This window comes from Scyliorhinus canicula, chromosome 5 (assembly GCF_902713615.1).
Source record: "Scyliorhinus canicula chromosome 5, sScyCan1.1, whole genome shotgun sequence".
NCBI classification, from domain to species: Eukaryota; Metazoa; Chordata; class Chondrichthyes; order Carcharhiniformes; family Scyliorhinidae; genus Scyliorhinus; species Scyliorhinus canicula.
This window is the reverse complement of record NC_052150.1, coordinates 231,050,645-231,076,534: the sequence shown is the minus strand read 5'-3', so window position 1 is coordinate 231,076,534 and position 25,890 is coordinate 231,050,645. Positions and strand designations below refer to the sequence as shown.

Genomic DNA, 25,890 nt, shown 5'->3' with positions numbered 1-25,890 from the left:
TAGACTTTTTTGTCCTGAGCAGAGGATTGATTCCGAGGGTGCAGGATGCCGAGTACTCGGCCATAGCGATTTCAGACCATGCCCCGCACTGGGTTGATCTGGAGATGGGAGAGGCGCGGGACCAGCGCCCGCTTTGGCGCCTGGATGTGGGGATGCTGGCGGAGGAGGAGGTGTGTAAGAGGGTTCGGAGAAGCATTGAGGGGTATCTGGATACCAATGATACGGGGGAGGTCAAGGTGGGGATGGTCTGGGAGGCTCTGAAAGCAGTGATCCGGGGGGAGCTGATCTCCATCCGGGCCCACAGGGAAAGGAGGGAGAGGAAGGAGAGGGAGAGACAGGTGGGAGAGCTTCTGGAGGTGGACAGGAGATATGCGGAGGCACCGGAGGAAGGGTTGCTGGGAGAACGGCGCAGGTTGCAGGCCAATTTTGACTTGTTGACCACCAGAAAGGCGGAGGCACAGTGGGCGCAGGGCGCGTTATATGAGTATGGAGAGAAGGCGAGCAGGATGTTGGCGCATCAGCTCCGTAGGCGAGATGCGGATAGGGAAATTGGGGGAGTGAAGGATTGGGGTGGAAATGTAGTGCAGAAGGGGACAGAAGTAAACGGGGTCTTTAGGGACTTTTACGAGGGATTGTACCGGTCGGAACCTCCGAGGGGGAGAGAGGGGATGGAGAGCTTCATGAACAGGCTATGTCTCCCAAGGGTTCAAGAGAGGCTGGTAGAGGGGCTGGGGGCGGCGATAGAGTTGGAGGAGTTAGTCAGGGGGATCGGGCAAATGCAGTCAGGTAAGGCTCTGGGGACGGACGGGTTCCCGGCATAAATTTACAAAAAATATGCGGACCTGGTGGGTCCCCTGCTGGTGCGAACTTTCAATGAGGCATGGGAGGGGCGTGCTTTGCCCCCGACGATGTCGCGGGCACTGATCTCTTTGATCCTAAAACGGGATAAGGACCCCTTGTAGTGCGGATCATATAGGCCTATCTCGCTCCTTAACGTAGACGCTAAGTTGCTGGCGAAGATCCTGGCTACCAGGATAGAGGATTGTGTGCCAGAGGTAATTCATGAAGATCAGACAGGATTTGTCAAGGGGCGGCAGCTCAACACGAATGTGCGGAGACTGCTCAATGTTATCATGATGCCGGCAGTGGAGGGGGAGGCGGAGATAGTAGTGGCGCTGGACGCAGAGAAAGCGTTTGATAGAGTTGAGTGGGGGTACCTGTGGGAGGTGCTGGAGAGGTTTGGATTTGGGGAGGGATTCATCAAATGGGTGAGGCTGCTTTACGCGGCGCCGATGGCGAGTGTAGTTACAAATGGAAGGCGATCGGAGTATTTTAGGCTCTCTCATGGGACCAGGCAGGGGTGTCCCCTGTCCCCCCTGCTCTTTGCACTGGCGATTGAACCGCTGGCCATGGCGTTGAGGGAGTCAGGGAAATGGAGGGGTCTGGTGCGGGGTGGGGAGGAGCACCGGGTATCGCTGTATGCGGACGACCTGCTGTTATATGTGGCGGACCCAGAGGGGGGAATGCCGGGGGTGATGGAGCTGTTAGCGGAATTTGGGGGCTTCTCGGGCTATAAGCTAAACTTAGGAAAGAGCGAGGTATTTGTAGTGCACCCGGGAGATCAGGAGGAGGGAATTGGGAGGCTCCCCTTCAGGAGGGCAGTGAAGAGTTTCAGGTACCTGGGGGTGCAGGTGGCCAGGAGTTGGGGGGCACTTCATAAGCTTAACTTCACCAGACTAGTGGAACAGATGGAGGAGGAATTTAAAAGGTGGGACATGGTGCCGCTATCGCTGGCGGGCAGAGTGCAATCCGTCAAAATGACGGTTCTCCCGAGGTTCTTGTTCTTCTTCCAGTGCTTGCCCATCTTTATCCCTAGGGCCTTTTTTAAAAGGGTGACCAGCAGCATCATGGGATTTGTTTGGGCGCATGGCACCCCGAGGGTGAAGAGGGTCTTCTTGGAGAGGAGTAGAGATGGGGGGGGGGCTGGCATTGCCCAACCTCTCGGGGTACTACTGGGCGGCCAACGTGTCGATGGTGCGTAAGCGGGTGATGGAGGGGGAGGGGGCAGCATGGAAACGGATGGAGAGAGCGTCCTGTGGGGATACAAGCCTGGGGGCCCTGGTAACGGCGCCATGGCCGCTCCCTCCCACGAGGTATACCACGAGTCCGGTGGTGGCGGCTACCCTCAAGATTTGGGGTAGTGGAGGCGACATAGGGGAGAAGTGGGGGGCTCGATGGAGGCTCCGTTAAGGGGGAACCATAGGTTCGTCCCGGAGAACATGGATGGGGGATTTCAGGGATGGTATAGAGCGGGCATTAGACAGCTGAGGGACCTGTTTATTGATGGGAGGTTTGCGAGCCTGGGGGAGTTGGAGGAGAAATTTGAGCTCCCTCCGGGAAACATGTTTAGATATCCGCAGGTAAAGGCATTTTCTAGACGGCAGGTGGAGGGATTCCCTGCGCTCCCCACGAGGGGGGTGAGTGACAGGGTGCTCTCGGGGGTCTGGGTCAGGGAGGGGAAGATATCCGATATCTACAAGCTTATGCAGGAGGTGGAAGAGGCGTCAGTAGAGGAGCTGAAAACGAAGTGGGAGGGGGAACTGGGGGAACAGATCGAAGACGGGACATGGGCTGATGCCCTGGAGAGGGTAAATTCTTCCTCCTCGTGTGCGCGGCTTAGCCTCATTCAATTCAAGGTGTTGTGTAGGGCCCACATGACTGGGACGAGGATGAGTAGGTTCTTTGGGGGTGAAGATAGGTGTGTCAGGTGCTCGGGGAGTCCAGCAAACCATGCCCATATGTTCTGGGCATGCCCGGCATTGGAGGAGTTCTGGAAGGGGGTGGCGAGGACGGTGTCAAGGGTGGTGGGATCCAGGGTCAAGCCAGGATGGGGACTCGCGATCTTTGGGGTTGGGGTAGAGCCGGGAGTGCAGGAGGCGAAAGAGGCCGGTGTGCTGGCCTTTGCGTCCCTAGTAGCCCGGCGAAGGATTTTGCTACAATGGAAGGACGCGAGGCCCCCAAGCGTGGAGACCTGGATCAATGACATGGCGGGTTTCATTAAGCTTGAGAAGGTCAAATTCGCCCTGAGAGGATCGGTGCAAGGGTTCTTTAAACGGTAGCAACCTTTCCTCCACTTTCTGGCGATAGGGTACTGGGACAGTAGCAGCAGCAGCCCGGGGGGGGGGGGGGGGGGGGGGGGGGGATGTTGATTATGTTTGCTTATTTAATTTAAATTTGATTTATTTAATTTAAATTTATGGTTAAGTTCTATTGTTGGGGGGGGGGGGGTGGGGGAGTGTGATACATGTGATGTTACGGTTTGGGGGGAATTGTGGATGTTATGGGGCTGTTAGTTGCATATTACTGCTTGTTGCTATACTTGTTGTTATATTTTTATATTTTCTGTAAAAAATTCCAATAAAAATTATTTTTTTTAAAAAAGGTACTGCGTGTGACCTTCTCCACCCCCAAAAACGTCAGAGCCTCTGAAAGAGCCATTGTCCACAACACACTCCCTACTTAAACTGGTATACTACACCTGAATCCAGTTAACATTTTGTAAACACACAATAAACACCTTATCAACTATAAACACGGATACTTTTCCAAATATAATATTCTATAGGTAGCCCTTAATAACTTCCCAAACAACATCCATAAGTTAAATCCTTTTTAAAATAAGGACAGCAGGTTTAAATTCTCTGCAGAATCAGGTATTACTTTGAAATCATCAATGTTCTGGAGACATTCCTTAGCTTGTAGAGAGAGAGATCATTATAAGCTGTGTGTTTTTAAGGCAGCTCTCTACTCCGTAAACAAAACTAAAAACATACTGCAGCTGCCAGCTCAAAAACAAAGTGAAAGACAGCCCAGGTCAGCCCACACACTGACGTCACTGCAGCTATTTGATAAACAACCATTTCTTAAAGGTACATCCACCTGACTCTGGATTTACAGAAAGCTTTTGACAAGGTTCCACACAAAAGGTTGCTGCATGAGGCGAAGATGCATGGTGTTAAAGGTAGAGTAGTAGCATGGATATAGGATTGGTTAACTAATAGAAAGAAAAGAGTAGGAATAAATGGGTGTTTCTCTGGTTGGCAATCAGTAGCTAGTGGTGTCTCTCAGGGATCAGTGTTGGGCTCACAATTGTTCACAATTTACATCAATGATTTGGAGTTGGGGACCAAGGGCAATGTGTCCAAGTTTGCAGATGACACTAAGATGAGTGGTAAAGCAAAAAGTGCAGAGGATACTGGAAGTCTGCAGAGGGATTTGGATACTTTGAGTGAATGGTCCAGGGTCTGGCAGATGGAATAAAATGTTGACAAATGTGAGGTATCGATTTTGGTAGGAATAACAGCAAAAGGGATTATTGTTTGAATGATAAAATATTAAAACATGCTGCTGTACAGAGACTCCTGGGTGTCGTCATGCATGAGTCACAGAAAGTTGGTTTACAGGTGCAACAGGTGATTAAGAAGGCAAATGGAATTTTGTCCTTCATTGCTAGAGGGATGGAGTTTAAGACTAGGGAGATTGTGCTGCAATTGTATAAGGTGTTAGTGAGGCCACACCTGGAGTATTGTGTTCAGTTTTGGTTTCATTACTTGAGAAAGGACGTACTGGCACTGGAGGGTGTGCAGAGGAGATTCACTAGGTTAATACCAGAGCTGAAGGGGTTGGAGTACGAGGAGAGGTTTAGTAGACTGGAACTGTATTAATTGGAATTTAGAAGGATGTGGGGGGATCTTACAGAAACATATAAAATTATGAAGGGAATAGATAGGATAGATGCAGGCAGGTTGTTTCCACTGGTGGGTAAAAGCAGATCTAGGGGGCATAGCCTCAAAATAAGGGGAAGTAGATTTAGGACTGAGTTTAGGAGGAACTTCTTCACCCAAAGGGTTGTGAATCTATGGAATTGCGTGCCCAGTGAAGCAGTTGAGGCTCCTTCATTAAATGTTTTTAAGGTAAAGATAGATAGTTATTTTGAAGAATAAAGGAATAAAGGATTATGGTGTTCGGGAGGGAAAGTGGAGCTGAGTCCACAAAAGATCAGCCATGATCTCATTGAATGGTGGAGCAGGCTCGAGGGGCCAGATGGCCTACTCCTGCTCCTAGTTGTTATGTTCTTATTTAAAAAGCGAGTTGGAAAGAAAGCAGGAAATTATAGACCAGTAAACCTGATGTCAGTCAAATTCTAGAACCCATTATCGAAGATTTTATCGCAGAGCACCAAGAAAACAGTGGCAGGATAGGACAGAGTAGCCTGGATTTATGAAGGAGAAATCATGCTTGACAAATCTACTGGAATTCGTAAGAGGATGTAACTCGTAGCGTTGATGAAGGGGAGCCAGTGGATGTGGTATCTTTGGACTTTCAGAAGGCTTTTGATAAAGTCCCGCTTAAAGATTAGTGTGTAAAATTAAATCGCATGGGATTGGGGATAGTGTATTGAGATGGATAGAAAACTGGTTCACAAACAAGAAACAAAGAGTAGGAATTAGCTGGTCTTTTTCAAATTGGCAGGCAGTGACTAGTGGGGTACCACAGGGATCGGTGCTGGGTTTTCCCAGCTATTCACAATATACATTAATGATTTGGATGAGGGAACAAAATGTAACATCTCAAAGTTTACAGATGATACCAAGTTGGGTGGGAGGGTGAGCTGTGAGGAGAACACAGAGATCCTTCAGTGTGATGTGGACAAGTTGAGTGAGTGGGCAAATGAATGACGGAAGTATAATTTGGATGTAATGCGAGTATATAGATTTTGGTAGCAAAAAACAAGAAGGCAGACTGTTACCTGAATGGCCATAAATTAGGAGAGGGGAATGTACAATGAGACCTGGGTGTCCTTGTGCACCAGTTGCTGAAGGTAAGCATGCAGGCGCAGCAGGAGGTAAAGAAAGGAAATGGTCTGCTGGCCTTCATTGCAAGAGGCTGAGTACAGGAACAGGGACGTGTTGCTGCAATTGTACAGGGCCTTGGTGAGGCCACACTTGGTGAGGCCACACTTGGAACATTGGAAGGCTTTGGTATCATCTCACCTGTGTGGTTTGCTGATTGGCCACTGTCGTAACCCGCTACTGACACCTGACAAAAATGTAAAAAAGAGCGCCATATGGATGGGTGCCCAATGTCGTGGATAAAAGACCTCTCCACAAAGTTGGCTGGCAGTCATTCATTTTCCAAGCTGAACATAAAATCATAGAAGAATCATAGAATTGCTACAGTGCAGAAGGAAACTATTCGGCCCAGTAAGTCTGCACCAACCGCCTAACACAGTGTTTTTCAAACGTTTTTTCCGGGGACCCATTTTTACCAACTGGCCAATTTCAGGACCCACACCGGCCGATCTTCGTGACTTAGCCTCCCGACCTTCGTGACCCACACTGTTCGACCTTCATGACTTACACCGCCTGACTTTCACAACACATCAGTTTCTTTTACCTTTTATGCGAGAGGAGAGCCTGCTTGCTCCTCACAATCTCAGTCCAATCAGGTTCACAGGAGGAGAGGGCTATGCACACATTATTTGCAGGAGACAGCCGGTTCTTTGGTGCCACCTTAATCTTTGTTTGGATGGAAAATCCAAACTCACACATGGAGGTCATTGTGAAGGACAAAAGCAACAAAATGCTTGTTTTACTCAGCTCCGGATACTCCTCGGAGACGCTACACCAGAATGCTGACAGTTTCATTGACTTGTGTCGCGTTTTTAATGTGCTGTCAAAGCTGAGGTGCAGATGTTCAGTCAGCTTGATTTGGAGTCCGGCTTGCCAGTCCATTTACACTTCCCTTACTAATGCTGTTCTTCAATGTGTTGTAGCAGTATGGGTAACATGTAGCAATTTCGGCTTTGCACTCGCAATTGCCAAACTTTCAATGAGTTTTGAAAAGCTGCGATTTCTTCACAATGCCGAAAGCAATCAACTATCCCTTGCAATTTGAGGTTCAGTTCATTTAGAATTTAGAATTAGGGGCAGCACAGTAGCATGGTGGTAAGCATAAATGCTTCACAGCTCCAGGGTCCCAGGTTCGATTCCCGGCTGGGTCACTGTCTGTACGGAGTCTGCACGTCCTCCCCATGTGTGCGTGGGTTTCCTCCGGGTTCTCCGGTTTCCTCCCACAGTCCAAAGATGTGCGGGTTAGGTGGATTGGCCATGCTAAATTGCCCGTAGTGTAAAAAGTAAGGTTGGGGGGGGGGTTGTTGGGTTACGGGTATAGGGTATACGGGTATAGGGTGGATACGTGGGTTTGAGTAGGGTGATCATTGCTCGGCACAACATTGAGGGCCGAAGGGCCTGTTCTCTGCTGTACTGTTCTATGTTCTATGTAATTCAAAAGATGATAGCATCCAAGTTTCATCAGCAAAGGAATCAACCAGAGGGGACAATTTCTGGAGGAAGAAAGGGTGGATTTCGTACCTCAGTTTGTAAACTCTGAGTAGCTCCCCTGTTGACTGATCATTGCAGTAACTCTTCAAGCGGCTGAAGTCCACCGTCATTGGGATTGACTCGTCACTGTTTCAATTCAATGCTTTAACGTAGTCTAAATGGTCAGCACAAAACTTATAGCCACCCTTCAGTACACAGAGGACGACGATGTGATGATTTTCCATGGCTTTCATTATATCCCTTACCAAAAGTTCAATTCTGTCCATGATTAAACCATGAGGAATATATATTCTCTCCAGACCATTTGAATAATGTTCCGACATTCAAAACAGATCGAGGTCATAGCCTTGTTCATCATCGATGATCACCATGCAGTCAGCCGCCAGCATGCCGGGATCACACTTTGACCCCGGGTTCAGTTCCCAACATTCCCGGGCCGCATGCGCAATGATGAGCGGGAACGCATATGCAGTGCTCCAGTGGTTTTTTAGCTGGTCGCAGCCACCATGTTTAAAGCTGCTCGCAGCCAACATTGTTAAAACCGGCTGCTGCGACTGTTGCCGGGGCATCCCATGATCAGGAACGCCATGATGGACGGCTCCACAAACCTTCTGACACCCACCCGCAGTTCGCAACACACACTTTGAAAATGCCTGGTCTAACAGAGCATCGTACCGAGGCCCTCGTCCTTACAATACCCCCATATCCCAGTAGCTCCACCTAACCTTGAGGACAGTAAGGGACAATTTAGCACGGCCAATCCACCTGACCGTGCCAAAGAAGGTAGTACGTAGATTTCCCAAACGGAAATCATGGCTTAATCGTGAGATCCACTCCCTCCTGAAGGCCAAGTCTGAGGTGTTCAAGTCAGGCGACCCTGACCTATATAAGAAATCCAGGTACAACCTCCGCAAAGTTATCAGGGATGCCAAGAGACAATAACAGACAAAGCTAGAGTCACAGACTAGTGTTACCAACTCTTGTTGTTGCGGCAAGGCCTAAACGGTCAAAACAACATAACGGGCCACAAAGCGAAGCCGAGCAGTATCTCCGGCAGCAACGCACCCCTCCCCGATGAACTCAATGCATTCTATGCTCGGTTCGAGCAGGTAACTAACAATCCACTGTTGAGTGCCCCAGCAGCCCCCGGACACACCCGTACCCACCACCAGAGCTTCCAAAGTCAGATCGGCCTTCTTGAAAGTGACCCCTCGGAAAGCAATGGGTCCAGACGGGATCCCTAGTCGTGCCTGCACGGGTCAGCTAGCAGATGTGTTCGCGGACATCTTCAACCTCTCCCTACTCTGAGGTTCCCATCTGCTTCAAGAAGACCACCATCATACCAATGCCAAAGAAGAACCAGGCAACGTGTCTCAATAGTTATCATCCGGTGGCCTTGAGATCGATTGGAAGGACGTGCTTCGAGACGCTTGAACTCCATACTCCCAGAATGCCTACATCCACTCCAATTTGCATACCGCCATAACTGGTCCACAGCAGATGGCATTTCCCATGCCCTACACTCATCCTTGGAGCATCTCGACAACAAGGAATCCTACATCAGACTCCTATTTATTGACCACTGCTCCGCCTTCAACACCATAATCCCAGCCAAGCTCATATTTAGGCTCCAAAACCTAGGACTTGGCTCTCCACTCTGCAACTGGATCCTCGACTTTCTGACCAACAGACCACAATCAGTAAGAATGAACATCAACACCTCCTCCACAATAATCCTCAATACCGGGGCCCCGCAAGGCTGCATACTTTGCCCCCTACTCTACTCCCTGTACACACACGACCGTGTGGCAAAACTTGACTCCAAGTTTACTGATGATACGACCATAAAGTGTCAGATCTCGAACATCGACGAGTCAGAATACAGGAGGGAGATTGAGAACCTAGTGGAATGATGCAATGACAACAATCTCACGCTCAATGTCGGGAAAACTAAAGAGTTGGTAATTGACTTCAGGAATTGTACACACCCCTGTCTGCATCAATGAAGTCGAGGTGGAGTTAGAACAAAAAAACAATACAGCACAGGAACAGGCCCTTCTGCCCTTCAAGCCTGTACCAGTCATGATACCAACCTTGGCCAAAACCCTCAGCACTTCCTAATGTCGTATTCCTCAATACCCATCATGTCCATGTATTTGTCAAGATGTCATTTGAACACCGCCTTCTGCGGCAAAGAGTTCCACAGATTCACCATCCTCTGGCTGAAGAAATTCCTCCTCATCTCTGTTTTAAAGGATCATCTCTTTAGTCTGAGATTGTGTCCTCTGCTCCTAGTTTTTCCTACAAGTGGAAACATTCTCTCCACATCCACTCTATCCAGGACACGCAGTATCCTGTAAATTTCAATAAGATCCCCCCCTCATCCCTCTATATTCTAATGAGTACAGACCCAGAGTCCTCAAACGCTCCTCATACAACAAGTTCTTCATTCCAGGGATCATTCTTGTGAACCTCCTTTCGACCCTTTCCAAGACAAGCACATCCTTCCTTAGACACAGTACGGTAGCACAAGTGGATAGCACTATAGCTTCGCAATGCCAGGTCCCAGATTCGATTCCCTGCTGGGTCACTGTTTGTGCAGAGTCCGCACGTTTTCGCTGTGTCTGTGTGGGTTTCCTCTTTAGCTCATTGGGTTAAATCACTGGCTTTTTAAAGCAGACCAAGCAGGCCAGCAGCACGTTTCGATTCCCGTACCAGCCTCCCCGGACAGGCGCTGGAATGTGGTGACTAGGGGCTTTGCACAGTAACTTCATTGAAGCCTACTCGTGACAATAAGCGATTTTCATTTTTTTATTTTTTTCAGGTTGAAATGAAATGAAAAATGAAAATCGCTTATTGTCACAAGTAGGCTTCAATGAAGTTACTGTGAAAAGCCCCTAGTCGCCACATTCCGGCGCCTGTCCGGGGAGGCTGGTACGGGAATCGAACCGTGCTGCTGGCCTGCTTGGTCTGCTTTAAAAGCCAGCGATTTAGCCTTGTGAGCTAAACCAGCCCCTACAGATTTCCTCCCACAGTCCAGATTGGCCATGATAAATTGCCCTTAGTGACCAAAAAGGTTAGGAGGGGCTATTGGGTTACGGGGATTACGGTGAAAGTGAGGGCTTAAGTGGGTCGGTGCAGACTCGGTGGGCCGAATGGCCTCCAACTGCACTGTATGTTCTATGTTCCATACAGGGCACAAAACCACTCACAATACTCCAAATGGGATCTGACCAGAGCCTTATATAGCCTCAGAAGTACATCCCTGGTCTTGTATTCGAATCCTCCCGACATGAATGCTAACATTGCATTTGCCTTCTTAACTGCCGACTGAACCTGCACATTAACCTAAAGAGAATCGTCAACAAGGACTCCCAAGTCCCTTTGTGCTTCTGATTTCCTGAGCACCTTCCCATTTAGATAATAGTCTATGCCTCAATTCCCTCTTCAAAGTGCATAACCTCACACATTGCATTCCATCTGCTATTTCTTTGCCCGCTCTCCAACCCTGTCCAAGTCCTCTTGAAGCCTGCCTCTTTCCTCAATAATACCTGCCTCTCTACAGATCTTTGTGTCATCTGTAAACTTAGCAACAGTGCCTTCAGTTCCTTCTTCCAGATCATTAATGACAAATACATGAACAGGATGCGAATAGAAGGGATATGAAAATGTCGAAGGTTTTAGATTTGATGGGCACCATGGTCAACACAGACTTGGAGGTCTGAAGGGCCTGTAGCTGTTCTGTACTGTTCGGTGGATGTCGTCCACTGCTTCGAAGGCTGCGGTTGAGAAAGGACAGCTCTCTTTCAGCACCCACGGCATCCCAGAAGTGATAGTCACAGACAACGGCAGCCCTTTCAGCAGCAACGGGTTTGAACGCTTCATGAAGGCAAACAGCACATTCGCACAGGTCCGTATCAGTGTTCCTTGAATGGGCTGACTCAGCGAGCAGTGCTGACCTGAAAGAGAGGGATGAAGAAACATACCACGGGGTCCGTGGAGACGTGACCAGCAAGAGTTTTGTTTAGCTACCGTACCATGTCACGTGCTGTGACCGGCGTAGCACCAACGGAACCGTTGATGGGTCAGAGGCTCAGGACCCGCCTCAGCCTCACGTTTCCTGACATTGGCAGGAAAGTACAACGTGGTCAGGACCTGCAGAGGCAAAGCCAAGGCAGGTGGATGGGACCAGGACTTTCGAACTAGGGGACGCACAGTGGACGCAGTGTACTTCCAAAATTTCGGGGACGGTGCCGATGGATTCCAGGGACAGTGGTACAGCAGACCGGACCAGTCTTGTACCAGGCGAAGACGCGCGAACGGACGGTAAAAAATCACCTTGACCATCTCAGGAGCAGGGGGCCAGTGTTAGGCCACGCCTCACAGGGGAACCGTCTTCCAGCCACGTTGTCCCGGCACATGGGGGCCTGGGAGAGTTGCTCCATGAATCCTGACAATGAGATGCAACAGGTGGTGAGCTCCGAGGTGGCGACCCAGGCATCTGGGCTTCTGTCAGCGACCTTTCCAGGGATCAAGTACTAGTGACACCTCCCAGATAGTCATCTCGGAAATGACATTCCCCTAGACGCTACACACCCAGCCACGCAGCCACTGGAACTACAGCTACAGGAAAAGAAGAGCCGACGTCCTTCTGTTCATTCCAGAGGGACTTACGGCCTTCGGGAGAGAAGAATGTTGTAAAACCCATGAGATCTATGGGAACAACCAGATTTTTGTTCAGCAAAGATATTAATGGATAGGAGCCAAAGGCAGGTATAGGAATTAGGTAACAGATCAGCCATGATCTCATAAGAACATAAGAACTAGGAGCAGGAGTAGGCCACCTGGTCCTTTGAGCCTCCTCCGCCATTCAATGAGATCATGGCTGATCTTTTGTAGACTCAGCTCCACTTTCCGGCCCGAACACCATAACCCTTAATCCCTTTATTCTTCAAAAAACTATCTATCTTTACCTTAAAAACATTTAATGAAGGAGCTTCACTGGGCAAGGAATTCCATAGTTTCACAACCCTTTGGTTGAAGAAGTTCCTCCTAAACAGGGCAAAGGGGGCAAAAGAGGGGGAGGTGTGGCGCTGCTAGTCAAGGACAGTATTACGGTGACGGAAAGGATGCTAGATGGGGACTCTTCTTCCGAGGTAGTATGGGCTGAGGTTAGAAACAGGAAAGGAGAGGTCACCCTGTTGGGAGTTTTCTATAGGCCACCTAATAGTTCCAGGGATGTAGAGGAAAGGATGGCGAAGATGATTCTGGAAAAGAGCGAAAGTAACAGGGTAGTTGTTATGGGAGACTTTAACTTTCCAAATATTGACTGGAAAAGATATAGTTCGAGTACATTAGATGGGTCGTTCTTTGTACAATGTGTGCAGGAGGGTTTCCTGACACAATATGTTGACAGGCCAACAAGAGGCGAGGCCACATTGGATTTGGTTTTGGGTAATGAACCAGGCCAGGTGTTAGTTCTGGAGGTAGGTGAGCACTTTGGAAACAGTGACCGCAATTCGGTGACCTTTACGTTAGTGATGGAAAGGGATAAGTATACCCCGCAGGGCAAGAGTTATAGCTGGGGGAAGGGCAATTATGATGCCATTAGACATGACTTAGGATGTGTTGGTTGGAGAAGTAGGCTGCAAGGGTTGGGTACACTGGATATGTGGAGCTTGTTCAAGGAACAGCTATTGCGTGTTCTTGATAAGTACGTACCAGTCAGGCAGGGAGGAAGGGGTCGAGCGAGGGAACCGTGGTTTACCAAAGAAATGGAATCTCTTGTTAAGAGGAAGAAGGAGGCCTATGTGAAGAATGAAATGAAAATGAATGAAATGAAAATCGCTTATTGTCACGAGTAGGCTTCAATGAAGTTACTGTGAAAAGCCCCTAGTCGCCACATTCCGGCGCCTGTCTGGGGGGGCTGGTACGGGAATCGAACTGTGCTGCTGGCCTGCTTGGTCTGCTTTATAAGCCAGCGATTTAGCCTTGTGAGCTAAACCAGCCCGTGAGGCGTGAAGTTTCAGTTGGGGCGCTTGATAGTTACAAGGAAGCGAGGAAGGATCTAAAGAGAGAGCTAAGACGAGCAAGGAGGGGACATGAGAAGTCTTTGGCAGGCAGGATCAAGGAAAACCCAAAAGCTTTCTATAGGTATGTGAGGAATAAAAGAATGACTAGGGTAAGAGTAGGGCCACTCAAGGACAGTGGTGGGAAGTTGTGTGTGGAGGCTGAGGAGATAAGCGAGATACTAAATGAATACTTTTCGTCAGTATTCACTCAGGAAAAAGATAATATTGTGGAGGAGAATGCTGAGACCCAGGCTATTAGAATAGATGGCATTGAGGTGTGCAGGGAAGAAGTGTTGGCAATTCTGGACAAGGTGAAAATAGATAAGTCCCCGGGGCCTGATGGGATTTATCCTAGGATTCTCTGGGAAGCCAGGGAAGAGATTGCTGAGCCTTTGGCTTTGATTTTTAGGTCATCATTGGCTACAGAAATAGTGCCAGAGGACTGGAGGATAGCAAATGTGGTCCCTTTGTTCAAGAAGGGGAGTAGAGATAACCCCGGTAACTATAGGCCGGTGAGCCTAACGTCTGTGGTGGGTAAAGTCTTGGAGAGGATTATAAAAGATACGATTGATAATCATCTAGATAGGAATAATATGATTAGGGATAGTCAGCATGGTTTTGTGAAGGGTAGGTCATGCCTCACAAACCTTATCGAGTTCTTTGAGAAGGTGCCTGAACAGGTAGACGAGGGTAGAGCAGTTGATGTGGTGTCTATGGATTTCAGTAAAGCGTTTGATAAGGTTCCCCCACGGTCGGCTATTGCAGAAAATATGGAGGCTGGGGATTGAGGGTGATTTAGAGATGTGGATCAGGAACTGGCTAGTTGAAAGAAGACAGAGAGTGGTAGTTGATGGGAAATGTTCAGAATGGAGTTCAGTTACGAGTGGCGTACCACAAGGATCTGTTCTGGGGCCGTTGCTGTTTGTCATTTTTATAAATGACCAAGAGGAGGGCACAGAAGGATGGGTGAGTAAATTTGCAGACGACACTAAAGTCGGTGGAGTTGTAGACAGTGCGGAAGGATGTTGCAGGTTACAGAGGGACATAGATAAGCTGCAGAGCTGGGCTGAGAGGTGGCAAATGGAGTTTAATGTGGAGAAGTGTGAGGTGATTCACTTTGGAAAGAATAACAGGAATGCGGAATATTTGGCTAATGGTAAAATTCTTGGTAGTGTGGATGAGCAGAGGGATCTCGGTGTCCATGTACATAGATCCCTGAAAGTTGCCACCCAGGTTGATAGGGTTGTGAAGAAGGCCTATGGTGTGTTGGCCTTTATTGGTAGAGGGATTGAGTTCCGGAGCCATGAGGTCATGTTGCAGTTGTACAAAACTCTAGTACGGCTGCATTTGGAGTATTGCGTACAGTTCTGGTCGCCTCATTATAGGAAGGACGTGGAAGCTTTGGAACGGGTGCAGAGGAGATTTACCAGGATGTTGCCTGGTATGGAGGGAAAATCTTATGAGGAAAGGCTGATGGACTTGAGGTTGTTTTCGTTGGAGAGAAGAAGGTTAAGAGGTGACTTAATAGAGGCATACAAAATGATCAGAGGGTTAGATAGGGTGGACAGCGAGAGCCTTCTCCCGCGGATGGAGGTGGCTAGCACGAGGGGACATAGCCTTAAATTGAGGGGTAATAGATATTGGACAGAGGTCAGAGGTGGGTTTTTTACGCAAAGAGTGGTGAGGCCGGGAATGCCCTACCTGCAACAGTAGTGAACTCGCCAACATTGAGGGCATTTAAAAGTTTATTGGATAAGCATATGGATGATAAGGGCATAGTGTAGGTTAGATGGCCTTTAGTTTTTTTCCATGTCGGTGCAACATCGAGGGCCGAAGGGCCTGTACTGCGCTGTATCGTTCTATGTTCTATGTTCTAAACTCAGTCCTAAATCTACTTCCCCTTATTTTGAGGCTATGCCCCCTAGTTCTGCTTTCACCCGCCAGTGGAAACAACCTGCCCGCACCTATCCTATCTATTCCCTTCATAATTTTATGTTTCTATAAGATCCTCCCCCAGCCTTCTAAATTCCAATGAGTATAGTCCCAGTCTACTCAACCTCTCCTCGTAATCCAACCCTTTCAGCTCTGCGATTAACCTAGTGAATCTCCTCTGCACACCCTCCAGTTCCAGTACGTCCTTTCTCAGGTAAGGAGACCAAAACTGAATACAATGCTCTAGGTGTGGCCTCACTAACACCTTATACAATTGCAGCATAACCGCCCTAGTCTTAAAATCCATCCCTCTAGCAATGAAGGACACAATTCCATTTTCCTTCTTAATCACCTGTTGCACTTGTAAACCAACTTTTTGCGATTCATGCACTAGCACACCCAAGTCTCTCTGCACAGGTCTCTCTGCACAGCGGCATGCTTTAATATTTTATCATTTAAATAATAATCACTTTTGCATTTATTCCTAGCAAAATGGATAACCTCACATTTGTCAACATTGTATTCCATCTGCCAGACCCTTGACCATTCACTTAACCTATCCAAATCCCTCTGCAGACTTCCAGTCTCCTCTGCACTTTTCGCTTTACCACTAATCGCATTGAATGGCAGGATAGGCTCATGGGATTGAATGGCCTACTCCTGTTCCTATGTGCCCATGATTAATCTCCTCGTGAGCCTCATTGAGTACAATCTCCCCCACCGAGGGGCTGAGGCCAAACAGCAGGCGAGCTAACTCATTACAATGAAAGCCGGCCCAGGTCAGAGCCCAGCTGTAGCATAGTCCCGACTGGCGCTGGGACTGTTACTTGTAGATATGTTCAGCGGAATTCTTCATCAGCAGGATCCTCCGGTAAGCTGACAGCGCACCCACGCCTGCAGGTTTCCCGATGGCGTGGGGTGGCCACAGTGGGAAACCTCATTGGCTGGGCAGTGGGAAAGGAAAATCCCATTGTCGGCGGGGGGGGGGATGCTGCCCTTTGTTTTTCACTCTCCTTTCTGGACTCCTCCATGACCCCCAAAGTCATGAACAATGAGAATCACCCTTTGTTTCAGTATTACAGAACATAGAACATTACAGCGCAGTACAGGCCCTTCAGCCCTCGATGTTGCGCCGTCCTGTGAAACCCCTCTAAAGCCCATCTACACTATTCCCTTATCGTCCATATGCCTATCCAATGACCATTTGAATGCGTTTAGTGTTGGCGAGTCCACTACTGTTGCAGGCAGGACACTCCACGCCCTTACTACTCTCTGAGTAAGGAACCTACCTCTGACATCTGTCCTATATCTATCTCCCCTCAATTTAAAGCTATGTCCCCTCGTGCTAGACATCACCATCCGAGGAAAAAGGCTCTCACTGTCGACCCTGTCTAATCCTCTGATCTTCTTGTATGCCTCAATTAAGTCACCTCTTAACCTTCGTCTCTCTAACAAAAACAGCCTTAAGTCCCTCAGCCTTTCCTCATAAGATCTTCCCTCCATACCAGGCAACATCCTGGTAAATCTCCTCTGCACCCTGTCCAATGCTTCCACATCCTTCTTATAATGCGGTGACCAGAACTGCACGCAATACTCCAAATGCGGCCACACCAGTTTGTGACCTGATGGCTCGAAACTCAATCCCTTCACCAATAAAAGCTAACACACCGTTAGCCTACCAACCTGAGTGGCAACTTTCGGGGATCTATGGACATGGACACTGAGATCTCTCTGCTCATCCACACTACCAAGAATCTGACCATTAGCCCAGTACTCTGCCTTCCTGTTACTCCTTCCAAAATGAATCACCTCACACTTTTCTGCATTAAACTCCATTTGCCACCCCTCAACCCAGCTCTGCAGCGTATCAATGTCCCTCTATAACCTGTAACATCCTTCCGCACCATCCACAACTCCAACGACTTTACAAAGAACAACAAAGAACAAAGAAAAGTACAGCACAGGAACAGGCCCTTCAGCCCTCCAGGCCCGTGACGATCATGCTGCCCGCCTAAACTATAATCTTCTACACTTCCTGGCTCCATATCCCTCTATTCCCATCCTATTCATGTATTTTTCAAGATGCCTCTTAAATGTCACTATCGTCCCTGCTTCCACCACCTCCTCCGGCAGCGAGTTCCAGGCACCCACTACCCTCTGTGTAAAAAACTTACCTCGTACATCTCCTCTAAACCTTGCCTCTCGCACCTTAAACGTATCCCCCATAATAATTGACCCCTCTACCCTGGGGAAAGGCCTCTGACTATCCACTCTGTCTATCCCCCTCATAACTTTGTAGACCTCCATCAGGCCGCCCCTCAACCTCTGTCGTTCCAGTGAGTGTCATCTGCAAATTTACTCACCCATCCTTCTGCGCCCTCCTCCACGTTATTTATAAAAATGACAAACAGCAGTGGCCCCAAAACAGATCCTTGTGGTACACCGCTAGCAACTGAACTCCAGGCTGAACATTTCCCATCAACCACCACCCTTTGTCTTCTTCCAGCTAGCCAATATCTGATCCAAACTGCTAAATCACCCTGAATCCCATGCCTCTGTATTTTCTGCAATAGCCTGCTGTGGGGAACCTTATCAAACGCTTTACTGAAATCCATATACATCATATCAACTGCTTTACCCTCGTCCACCTGTTTCGTCACCTTCTCAAAGAACTCAATAAGGTTCGTGAGGAATGGCCTACCCTTCACAAAATTGTGTTGACTATCCCTAATCAAATTATTCCTTTCTGGATGATCATAAATCCTATCTCTTATAAACCTTTCCAAGACTTTGCCCACAACAGAAGTAAGGCTCACTGGTCTATAGTTACCGGGGTTGTCTCTACTCCCCTTCTTGAACAAGGGGACAACATTTGCTATCCTCCAGTCTTCTGGCACTATTCCTGTAGACAATGATGACATAAAGATCAAAGCCAAAGGCTCATCAATCTCCTCCCTAGCTTCCCAGAGAATCCTAGGGTAAATCCCATCCAGCCCAGGGGACTTATCTATTTTCACACTTTCCAGAACGGACCCATCTAAAATACTCGATCTATAGTGTTTCCAGTCAATATTTGGAAAATTAAAGTCCCCCATAACAACTACCCTGTTACTTTCGCTCATATCCAGAATCATCTTTGAATCCTTTCCTCTACGTTTCTGGAACTTTTCAGAGGCCTATAGAAAACTCCCAACAGGGTGGCCTCTCCTTTCCTATTTCTAACCTCAGCCCATACTATCTCAGTAGACGAGTCCTCATCAAACTCCCTGCTCTAGCCATGTCTCTGAAATGGCCACAACATCGAAGTCCCAGGTACCAACCCATGCCGCAAGTTCACCCACCTTATTCCGGATGCTCCTGGCATTGAAGTAGACACACTTTAAACCACCTTCCTGCCTGCCGGTACACTCCTGCAACCTTGAAACCTTACTCATGACCTCACTACTCTCAACCTCCTGTATACTGGAGAGACAATTCAGGTTCCCAACCCCCTGCTGAAATAGTTTAAACCCTCACGAAGAGCAGTAGCAAATTCGCCCCCCAGGATAATGGTACTCCTCTGGTCCAGGTGTAGACAATCCCATTTGTAGAGGTCCCACCTACCGCAGAATGAGCCCCAATTATCCAGGTATCTGAATCTCTCCGTCCTGCACCATCCCTGTAGCCACGTGTTCAACTGCTCTCTCTCCCTATTCTTCATCTCGCTAGCACGTGGCACGGGTAACAACCCAGAGATAATAACTCTGTTTGTTCGTGCTCTAAGTTTCCACCCTAGCTCCCTGAATTCCTGCCTTACATCCCTATCACTTTTCCTACCTGTCTTTGGTGCCTACGTTGACCACGACTTGGGGCTGCTCCCCCTCCCACTTAAGGATCCTGAAAACACGATCCGAGACATCACGGACTCTGGCATCTGGGGGGCAACACACCAACCGCGAATCTCTCTCGTTCCCAAGAATCTCCTATCTATCCCCCTAACTATGGAGTCTCCAATGACTAATGCTCTACTCCTCTCCCCCCTTCCCTTCTGAGAAACAGTGACAGACTCTGTGCCAGAGACCTGTAGCCCATGGCTTACCCCTGGTAAGTCCCCCCCCCCCCCCCCCCCCCCCCACCAGTATCCATAGTGGTATACTTGTTACTAAGGGGAACGACCACAGGGGATCCCTGTACTGACTGCTTCCACCCAGCCCCTCTCACCATAAGAACATAAGAACTAGGAGCAGGAGTAGGCCATCTGGCCCCTCGAGCCTGCTCCGCCATTCAATGAGATCATGGCTGATCTTTTGTGGACTCAGCTCCACTTTCCAGCCCGAACACCATAACCCTTAATCCCTTTTTTCTTCAAAAAACTATCTATCTTTACCTTAAAAACATTTAATTAAGGAGCCTGAACTGCTTCACTGGGCAAGGAATTCCATAGATTCACAACCCTTTGGGTGAAGAAGTTCCTCCTAAACTCAGTCCTAAATCTACTTCCCCTTATTTTGAGGCTATGCCCCCTAGTTCTGCTTTCACCCGCCAGTGGAAACAACCTGCCCGCATCTATCCTATCTATTCCCTTCATAATTTTAAATGTATCGATAAGATCCCCCTCATCCTTCTAAATTCCAACGAGTACAGTCCCAGTCTACTCAACCTCTCCTCGTAATCCAAACCCCTTCAGCTCTGGGATTACCTCGTGAATCTCCTCTGCGCACCATCCAGTGCCAGTACGTCCTTTCTCAAGTAAGGAGACCAAACTGAACACAATACTCCAGTGTGGCCGCACTAACACCTTATACAATTGCAGCATAACCTCCCTAGTCTTAAACTCTATCCCTCTAGCAATGAAGGACAAAATTCCATTGCCTTCTTAATCACCTGTTGCACCTGTAAACCAATTTTCTGTGATTCATGCACTAGCACACCCAGATCTCTCTGCATAGCAGCATGCTTTAATATTTTATTGTTTAAATAATAATCCCGTTTGCTGTTATTCCTACCAAAATGGATAACCTCACATTTGTCAACATTGTATTCCATCTGCCAGACCCTAGCCCATTCACTTAACCTATCCAAATCCCTCTGCAGACTTCCGGTATACGCTGCACTTTTTGCTTTACCACTCATAAATCTATCTTCATTCTTCAGAGTTACTACATCGCTGAAGCTTCTATCTATGGCCACCTCTGCCTCCCGAATGATCCGAAGTTCATCCAACTTCAGATGTATGTATGGACGGCATGTACACGTTTGATGTATGGACGTGCATGTACACGTTCGATGTCTGGACGTGCATGTACACGTTCGATGTATGGACGTGCATGTACACGTTCGATGTATGGACGTGCATGTACACGTTCGATGTATGGACGTGCATATACACGTTCGATGTCTGGACGTGCATGTACACGTTCGATGTATGGACGTGCATATACACGTTTAATGTATGGACGTGCATGTACACGTTCGATGTATGGACGTGCACGTACACGTTCGAGGTATGGACGTGCATGTACACGTTCGATGTCTGGACGTGCATGTACACGTTCGATGTCTGGACGTGCATGTACACGTTCGATGTATGGACGTGCATGTACACGTTCGATGTCTGGACGTGCATGTACACGTTCGATGTATGGACGTGCATGTACACGTTCGAGGTATGGACGTGCATGTACATGTTCGATGTATGGACGTGCATGTACACATTCGATGTATGGACGTGCATGTACAAGTTTGATGAATGGACGTGCATGTACAAGTTTGATGAATGGACGTGCATATACACGTTTGATGTATGGACGTGCATGTACACGTTTGATGTATGGACGTGCATGTACACGTTTGAAGTATGGACATGCATGTACACGTTTGATGTATGGACGTGCATGTACACGTTCGATGTCTGGACATGCATGTACACGTTCGATGTATGGACGTGCATGTACACGTTCGATGTCTGGACGTGCATGTACACGTTTGAAGTATGGACATGCATGTACACGTTTGATGTCTGGATGTGCATGTACACATTTGATGTCTGGATGTGCATGTACACGTTTGAAGTATGGACATGCATGTACACGTTTGATGTCTGGACGTGCATGTACACGTTTGATGTTTGGACGTGCATGTACACGTTTGATGTATGGACATGCATGGACACGTTTGATGTATGGACGTGCATGTACACGTTTGAAGTATGGACATGCATGTACACGTTTGATGTCTGGACGTGCATGTACACGTTTGATGTATGGACGTGCATGTACACGTTTGATGTATGGACGTGCATGTACACGTTGATTTATGGACGTGCATGTACACGTTTGATGTATGGACGTGCATGTACACATTTGATGTATGGACGTGCATGTACACATTTGATGTATGGACGTGCATGTACACGTTTGATGTATGGACGTGCATGTACACGTTTGATGTATGGACGTGCATGTAAATGTTTGATGCGACATACTGGCTGATCATTTTAATACATTGTTTTTAAATAGTTTTTAAAATATATTTTAATTTAATGAGACATCTATAATAGGGTAATTTTCTTTCTTTTTATTGTTACTATTCATTTATGTCACATTAAACAAATGAGCAATAAGTACCTGAAATTAATTTCCTTTTGGACAATAAAGTGAAAATGGAAATTGATTTGATGTGGATGGCCATTGCGCAGGGGCACAGCAGTTAAGGAGTGGATATTAATGGTGAAGAGGAAGGGGCAGAGTCAGAACTGTTTGCAGGGACACTGCCTACAGGAATTGTAGAACTGGAGGAAATCTTCACGTAGGGTAGGGTTTAAGTTCTGAGGATGGGAAGGTGTCATGCGAGTGTCCTTTAAGAAATGATTTTGTCTGATCACATGGCTTCAGTGATGACATTGTGTGGGTGGAGTTGGGCTGTGGCTCTGGGTGTTGGCTTTACTTTTGTTTTGAGTAGGGATTCTTGGTAGTGTGGACGAGCAGAGAGATCTCGGTGTCCATGTCCATAGATCCCTGAAAGTTGCCACCCAGGTTGAGAGGGTTGTTAAGAAGGCGTACGGTGTGTTAGCTTTTATTGGTAGAGGAATTGAGTTCCGGAGCCATAAGGTCATGTTGCAGTTGTACACAACTCTAGTACGGCCACATTTGGAGTATTGCGTGCAGTTCTGGTCGCCACATTATAGGAAGTATTTGGAAGCATTGGAAAGGGTACAGAGGAGATTTACCAGGATGTTGCCTGGTATGGAGGGAAGATCATATGAGGAAAGGCTGAGGGACCTAAGGCTGTTTTTGTTATAGAGAAGAAGGTTAAGAGGTGACAATTGAGGCATACAAGATGATCACAGGATTAGGTAGGGTGGACAGTTAGAGCCTTTTTCCTCGGATGGTGATGTCTAGCAAGAGGAGACATAGCTTTAAATTAAGGGGAGATAGATATAGGACAGATGTCAGAGGTAGGTTCTTTACTCAGAGAGTAAACAATCTTATAAGAACTAGGAGCAGAAGTAGACCGTCCGGCCCTTCGAGCCTGCTCCGCCATTCTATAAGATCATGGCTGATCTATTCGTGGTCTCAGAACCACTTACCCGCATTCTCGCCATATCCCGTAATTCCTTTATTTTTCAAAAAAACATCTACCCTATCTTTAAATATATTCAATGAAGTAGCGTCTACTACTCCTTTCGGTAGGGAATTCCATACTTTAACCACCCTCTGAGTGAAGAAGTTCCTCCTTGATTCAGTCCTAAATCTGCTCCCCCTAATCTTGAGGCTCTGCCCTCTTGTCCTACTTTCACCTACCAGTGGAAACATCCTTTCTACTTCTATCTTATCCATTCCCCTTCAAATTTTATATCTTCTATTAGATCCCACTCAACCTTCTGAATTCCAGTGAATATAATCCCAATCTGCTCAGCCTCTCCTCATACGATAACTCCCTCAACTCCGGAATCAGCCTAGTGAACCTCCTCTGCACCCCTTCTAGTGCTAGCACATCCTTTCTCAAGTGTGGAGACCAAAACTGCACACAGTACTCCAGGTGTGGCCTCACCAGCACCTTGTACAACTGCAACATTACCTCTCTACTTTTAAACTCAATCCCCTTCGCAACGAAGGACAAAATTCCATTTGCCTTCCAAATTACTTGTTGCACCTGCAGACCACCCTTCTGTGACTCATGCACAAGTACACCCAGGTCCCTCTGCATAGAAGCATGCTGCAGCTTTTTACCATTTAAGTAATAATCCGTTCTATTGTTACTCCTACCAAAATGCACGACTTCACACTATTGACATTATACTCCATCTGCCAGACCTTTGCCCACTCACTCAATGTGTCAATGATCCTCTGTAAGGTTTTACAGTCCTCAGTACACTTGGCTCTACCACATACCTTTGTGTCATCTGCAAACTTGGATACCTTACATGTAGTTCCCAACTCCAAATCGTCTATATAAATTGTAAATAATTGTGGTCCCAACACCGATCCCTGAGGCACACCACTCGTCACTGATTGCCAGCCAGAATAGCACTCATTTATTCCCACTCTTTGTTTCCTGTTAGACAACCAATCCTCTATCCATGCTAGTACTCTACCCTTAACACCATGCATCCTTATCTTATGCAGCAGTCTCTTGTGCGGTACCTTGTCAAAGGCCTTTTGGAAATCTAGATACACCACAGCCACTGGGCCCCCTTTGTCTACCTTGTTCGAAATGTCTTCATAGAATTCCAAGAGATTCGTCAAGCATGACCTGCCCTTCATGAATTATTGCTGCGTCCGTTCAATGGGATAATTTCTATCGAGGTGCCCTCCTATCTCTTCTTGATAATAGACTCAAGCATCTTCCCCACGACAGAGGTTAAGCTAACCGGTCTATAATTCCCCATCTTTTGTCTACTTCCCTTTTTAAACAGTGGCGTCACATTTGCTGTTTTCCAATCCTCTGGGACTGCCCAGTGTTCAGCGAATTTTGGAAAATTACCGCCAGTGCATCTGCTATTACTCCAGCCATCCCTTTCAGTACCCGGGATGCATTCCATCAGGGCCAGGAGACTTATCTATCCTGAGATCCATTAGCTTGCCCAATACTTGCTCTTTCGTGATAGTAATGGTTTCCAGGTCCTCACCTACCTTCTTCTCTCGGTCAATTGCTGGCATGTTATTAGTGTCCTCCACTGTGAAGACCGATACAAAGTATTTGTTCAATGCCTCCGCCATTTCATCATATCCCATAACTAAATGACCACTCTCATCCTCTAACGGACCAATGTTTACTTTAGCCACTCTATTTAGTTTTATATAATTATAAAAGCTTTTGCTATCTGTCCTTATATTCTTTGCCAGTTTTTTTTCGTGTTCTATCTTACTTTTCTTTATGGCTCTTTTCGTGGCTTTCTGCTGACCTTTAAAGTTTTCCCAATCTTCTAGTTTCCCGCTGATCTTGACCACTTTGTAAGCCTTCTCTTTCAATTTGACAGCCTCATGTATCTCCTTAGACACCCATGGTAGATTACCTCTTTGCTTACAATTCTTCCTTCTCACTGGAATATACTTTTGTTGAGCACTATGAAACATTTCTTTGAAAGTACTCCACTGCTCATCAACTGTCCTACCATAAAATATTGTTTCCAGTCTACTTATACCAGTGAGGGTGCCGTGTGCTGGGCAACACCTTTGAAAATGGGTTTTCTAGGATCATGTTATTGAATTGGAAACAGTTAAAGGGGGAATTCATTAAGGGTTAAACAAAATTACTGGAGCTGGTTGGATCTTTATGTTTCTAGTTGATAAAATTATTACTGTGTTGTTTATAAACAATAAACTGTGTTTGTTTATATACATTGTAGAATAAAGCTTTTGTTTTTGATTAAAAGCGCCTAAGAACTCTGTTGAATAACACTTGAAAGGCAGGCTCTTGTGCTCATAAGAACATAAGAACTAGGAGCAGAAGTAGGCTATCTGGCCCCTCGAGCATGCTCTGCCATTCAATGAGATCCTGACTGATCTTTTATGGGCTCAGTTCCGCTTTCTGGCCCGAACACCATAACCCGTAATCCCATTATTCTTCAAAAATGATCTATCTTTACCTAAAAACATTTAATGAAGGAACCTGAACTGCTTCACTGGCAAGGAATTCCATAGATTCACAACTATCTATCTTATCTTAAAATATTTATTGAAGGAGCCTCACTCATCGGAACTAAACTCAATAAACAGTTAGAGGTCAGGCGAACTCTTTAATATACTTTGGAGTTTTCTGAACCCTGGCCCATAACAAGGACAAGAAGAAAAGTCTGAGTCTTTATTGAAAACTTGATCCCATCTTTCTGAATGAGCTGAACTCTAACATGCTGCATCTCTCCAGCATCCACAGTCTGTCTTTTTCTCCTCCCACTCCCAGGAGTTTACCACATTCTCACTGGGACAGATAAAGGCTCTCGGATTGCATGGTACCTTGCAGGTCACTGGCAGGTGATACAGGAGATGGTCAGAATCAAACTG

General features: G+C 47.1%; 1 protein-coding gene across 1 annotated transcript in view; it reads right to left on the bottom strand.

The window, feature by feature from the left end:
- Window positions 1-25,890, bottom strand: part of LOC119965727 (IQ motif and ankyrin repeat domain-containing protein 1-like) — a 177,980-nt gene extending 152,090 nt beyond the window's left edge. The window contains exon 1 of the mRNA XM_038796490.1: window positions 25,843-25,890. The gene's annotated coding sequence lies outside the window, so the exon portion shown is untranslated. The remainder of the gene's footprint in view (window positions 1-25,842) is intronic.